Source organism: Mytilus edulis, chromosome 5 (genome assembly GCF_963676685.1).
Source record: "Mytilus edulis chromosome 5, xbMytEdul2.2, whole genome shotgun sequence".
Classification (NCBI taxonomy): domain Eukaryota; kingdom Metazoa; phylum Mollusca; class Bivalvia; order Mytilida; family Mytilidae; genus Mytilus; species Mytilus edulis.
In genome coordinates, this window is record NC_092348.1 from 44,777,123 (window position 1) to 44,782,819 (window position 5,697).

Consider the following 5,697-nt stretch of genomic DNA (forward strand, 5'->3'; position numbering starts at 1 on the left):
CAAATCATTTTTCTAAACATTTTTTAACATGTTTAATGGAACTTAGATTTCTGTTTCATTTATATATATAAAAAACTAAAGCACCATTAATTCTTGGCGACTGTCATACAGGTGGAAATTTAGATAGCTAGAACGTAAGGTTTAATCCATCATTTTTTACATGAGGAAATAACAATACCAAGCTAGGAACATAACAGATGTCTTCCATTTGTTTGCTGTGTTTGTGCTCTTGATGTGGACATTTGATAAATGACTTTTCATTTTAAATTTGCGTTTGAGATCTGTATTTTTGTTATTTTACTTTTTTCCAACGAAATACATGTATTAGATTTAAAACAATGTTAAGAATATAATAAAGAAGTTATCAAAGGTACAAGGATTATAATTTAATACGCTAGACGCGCGTTTCGTCTACATAAGACTCATCAGTGACGCTCAGATCAAAATAGTTATAAAGCCAAACAAGAACAAAGTTGAAGAGCATTGAGAAACACGACGAAAAGGGAACAATCGGTCTGCAAATAAAAGTCACATTGGTATGGAAGCCTGATATTTATTACGTGTTGTGTTTGTTTTGTACACCAATCGGTCGATATCTGCCAGTGGGACCCCAAGAGTATAATCTTCGTAGTAGTCAGTACTTATATATTAACGTGATTTATAACAAATCTTTCTAAAATTGTCCATTTAAATATTTTGATTTATAAAGAAACTAAGGTTTCAACTCCCTCAGGGAACGTTGACCTTAGATGCATTTAACTATTTTCAGGTCAAATTGTCTTTACATGTTTCGGTTTTACTTAATATCCTTCACTTTCACACATTCGGTTCTGAGCGTTCCTGATGAAGTTAAATCAAGAAAAACGCCTCAGACGCATTCAATTCATAACGTGTTTTCATTTTTTAGTGATGATTACCCATTATTGGATCTAATTTGAACACAGTATAATAAGAAGAAAATATTGACACAAGTACTGTCAGTTTAGGCATCTGACTTAGGACAGGCGATATACTTAATTAATATGGCGGAGTTGATAGAAAAAGGAAGATTAAAAAAAAGTCTTAATCCAAGTCAACCTGTTCCTTTATTCATATGAGTCTGACTACAATGCATGATCTTCATCGGAAGAAAGAAAAAGAAAAAAAGAAAGCAGTTTCCTTAAACTTTACTCTCTGCTATACATATAGATGATGTTATCTCACTAAATTATTTAAAATTTGGTGAATATGTTGAACGCATCCACCCAATCGAAGATATATGATATATGATACATGTACATAACAGATACGGCAAATATTGACTCACATTCGGACCGACATCTAAAAGATGACAATGAGGGTCAGTTAAAATCATTACGTTACAAAACTCGCAGTGTTTCAGATTCCATATTGTGAACCCAAGTTCTTAGCAGCAACATTTCAGCAGCGCCGACATACGGAAAATATATCTCCCAGTTGAAACAATATGTCAGGTTTTTATCTTCTAGCGTGATTTACCTGAATATGAGTTGCTACTCACACGAAGCTATTAAAACAAGTGTTCGAAGTCGGAAAGATGATGTATTCGCTTCGTAAATGTCACGAGTTAGTTGACTGGTAATTAATATCCGTTTCACATATGTAGCGGATATGTTCATAATGTCATGACTAAAATCCCGTCCCTTCTTCCCCGAATCTAAAATACTGATTTATCCTTATTACTTATCACAATACAATGAGAGGTTTACATGCAGCTAGCTACAAAACCATGTTTAATAATCACCATGTTGTACATTCAATGGATGTGTCTGAGCTTTTCGTTTTGCCATTTGATAAGGGACATTCCGATTTGAATGTTCGTTGCAGTTCAGTATTTTTGTGTTATACTTTATTGCCACATGAGCAACACTACGGATGTCATATGTGTAGCAGGATCTGCTTACACTTCTGAACAACCTTATATCCCCAAAGTCTTTGCTGTGGTTCGTCTTACTCAGACTATTTAGTTTTCTATGTTGTCTTTGGTGGGGTTCGTCTTAATCGGATTATTTAATTTTCTTTGTTGTCAATTGTTGTGTTTTGTGTACTATTGTTTTTCTGTTGGTCTTTTTTAATGTTTTTTTTTTTCTTTTTTAGTAATAGTTTACTTTCGACTCATGCGTATGCTTGTGCCTCCCTTTATCAGAACTAAATGGATATGTATAATGAAATCAGTTATTTTGATTCATTTTACATCTTGTTTTTTTGTATGTTTTTAAAAAAGATTCATTGATTCTAGGCAGAGTATGGGTTGGTGCCCGGACTCCTTTATGGAGATACATGTAAGGTAAGTCGATACTTTTAATCCGTTCCACCCCAAACTTAGTGTGAATTGGGCTCTAAGTCCCCTGTTTTTAACGACAGATCTGCATCTGATTTAATTACAGTTTTATCATTAGGGTTATCATTAGTATCTTTTCGAGATACTATATATAATAGGAGTGGTTTGGGTACGTCGTAGGGTGACCTATGATAATTGCTTTAATTCTACTTATGGATATACTTTCAACATACAAAAATATGTCAAGCATATTTATAACATAAAAATGAAAATGGGTCAAAGAGACAACAGCCCGACCAGAGTAGAAAACAGCCGAAGCCACCAACTGGTCGTCAACACAGCGAGAACGTCCCGCACCTAGAGGCATGCTTCTGCTTGTCCCTAAACAAAAATGTGTACTAGTTCAAGGGATAATGAACGTCATACTTTATTCCAAAATATAATATAAAAAAATATAGTAAAGAATCATACAAGACTAACAAAGGCAATAGGCTCCTAACTTGCGACAGGCGTAAAGATGATGCGGGTTGAAACATGTTTTGTGAGATCTCAACCCTCCCCTATACCTCTAGCCAATGTAGAAAAACAAGCACACACCAATACGTACAGTAACACTTAGGTTAAAAGAAGACCTAGTCAAATCTCAGCATACATCACAAAAGAACCTAAGCAAAATGACACTGATACATAAATAAACAAAGGACTATTAGCAGTAACTGACATACCAGCTTCAGACAACAATCAGACTAGTTGAAAGACTATGTTTTTATCATATGAAAATGAGGCACAATCCCTCCCGTTGGGTGTTTAAACTCGAACCGTCATGTATAGATAACTTTGATAGAAGAAGAAAAAAACATCTAAAGCTAAAAGTTTTGTCTCACTTTTTTTCAATACTGAACAACGTTAGTATAGTTCTAAAGCTGCAAAGTTTTAATACATATTTCAATAAGTCGTATCATGTTTTCTGCTCATGAGCTTATAATTAAAGCATTTGCTGTTTTGTTCAATGATTTTTTTTTAAACGAAATCCTGGAGTCATTTATTTGTATTTGTTTTACATGGCACACGAACTGCGGAATAGTTAATGATTTTCAATTCAGCTGTCCATGTGACGTTATTGTTCGATGTAAATGACAAAAAATAACCTCTGGTCATTTTATTATTATCATAAATTAAATGTAACAGGTTTGCATATAATTATGTATCTGTATAAAAAGGCATGGCTACTAAATTTTTATGTAGACAAACATATCAGGAAAGTTAAACGTAAGTAAAAACATTAAATTAACATTTGATCACAAATCGCCATCAAAAGGTTTGACTTTGGTATAGAAGTCTGGTTATTCCTGGGCTTCTCTCCATCGGCAGTTAAAACTCTGCTAAAGAGTAGCGTATGTGTGTGTACAACGCTCTCTGTATGTAAGGCACCATTGCAACAACTTTTGAGTATCTTTTGTTTGTCTTATAGTAAGCTTTATTTGAAACAAAATATATTGAATTAAATCTATGTGGATCATTAACATTATGGTTTAAAAGCTTCCTAAAATGATTACTTATAATTTTACTTTTAGGAAAAGAAAATGAAATTATTGGTTTTAACAGTTGTCTTAGCATTATGCTTATCAGGTAATAGACATTTATTATCCTTTTTAAACTATTTAATAATTTTCGTCGAGAGTTGGATTTTAGATCAATAATACGTTGAGAAGTCTTTTCAACTGAGTGCGAACACGTTCTCTCTCAATTGTTAGCTTTTTCTAATTTGCAATCAAAACTCTTGTGTATGACATGTATAGCTACATGAACTTGTTGTTATAAAAAGGAGTGAACGATACCAGAGGGACATTCAAACTCATATTTCTTAAAAATGAACAGATAAAGCCATTACTAACTAACAGTAAAATTTGTAAACTTAAGGTGATAATTCAATTCTTGCAATTTACATAAATATATCTAAATATAAAGTAATTGCTTGCTATGTGTACATGGCAGAAATCTACCCTTATATTTAATCATTTGTAGCTTTTTTTGTATCCAACTCTGAACACCATATCTTCAAAGATTATTAGACACTGTTCAAAGGGAAACAATCCATATATATTTATTGATTGATTTCCATAATCACTTTCTCTTCCATGTGCATGCAATAACTATTTAGAGCTCTATTGTATTGTATTTTATTGATCATTATGTATTTGTCATACTAAAAGTCATTGTTATACTTGAATGAAATTTAAAACCCACAAGGGTTCATAATAGGATTGATAAAGTAATTATATTTTTATTTCTATACTAAGTGTAGCGAGAACACATGATATCGTGCGTCATTATAGTTTTTGAAATCTACCTTAGGTTTGAAAACGTATCACAATCGTTTTAAAATAATGATATCTGATCAAACTCATTCAACACGCAGATTGTTTACATGATTTATGCAAGTTAGTTAAAGTTAATTTAAAGAGCAAACCATTTTTGTTGTAATGAAACATTCCAACGCAGCATTGAACAAATGACAGTTATAATTTTTTGTATTAATCCAATATTCAAATGTTTATAGGGTACGTAGAGGCTAGAGCACAATCATGCTTTAGAACAGTTGACTGTGGCTTTAACATTGATGGTTGTCGATCGGTCTGTCTATCAAAGGGTTGCAGTGGTTCGAATTCTAGATGTGTTGGCAACAGCCAATGTTGCTGTAAGTGTCCTAAAAGTGGTGGATATGGAAAGTAATAATGCTGTGCTGCGCATATGACGTCAGTCATATAGGATCTAATAAAACATGAAAAATATTAGTATTTGCATTGCATTTTGTTATTTCTTATAGTAGTTTTAAAAGTTCAGTTTTATCAGGAGAAAACACATGTCTGTTACAGCTTCATATTGTATACAATACAGAATTCAATCTAGGCACATGGGAAATACAATTTTTAGTTAAACAAAAAAAATCACAATCTTGAAGGTTGATTGTTTTCACAAGAAGTCATTTTAAAATCATAGTAGACGTACTATAATTGATTTACATAAACCAAAAAAATGACTGAATGTATTCATTGAACTAACATTAACGGTACCAATATTGCTTAACCCAGGTATATCTTCAGTTGCTTCAAAACCAATACATCTTTTATATAGTTGTTACAACATGTATACATATACAGCTTCCAATAAGTATCTTCATAGTTGATTTTAAAACAGTACGGAAACTAATTGTTATGAGCAGAAAATCATCTACGGCAATTAACAAAGATATATATAATATATATATAATTATGTGATTGAAAGTTTGATTTTAGTCGAACTAGGTTGTCGAATGATCTAGCGCGCTGGGATTAGTGCAAGATTATTGGGTGCCACGATTTCCCAGTAGAATTAATTCGAATCCCGGCCAGAGAAGA

The 5,697-nt window shown here is 32.5% G+C and overlaps 1 long non-coding RNA gene across 1 annotated transcript; it reads left to right on the forward strand.

Moving 5' to 3' along the window:
* The first annotated feature begins 3,550 nt into the window (after positions 1-3,550).
* LOC139523761 (uncharacterized) lies at positions 3,551-5,094 on the forward strand. The gene is made up of 3 exons (XR_011664678.1): positions 3,551-3,568; positions 3,874-3,928; positions 4,860-5,094. It is a non-coding gene; the product is annotated as an uncharacterized lncRNA (long non-coding RNA).
* The last annotated feature ends 603 nt before the right edge of the window (positions 5,095-5,697 follow it).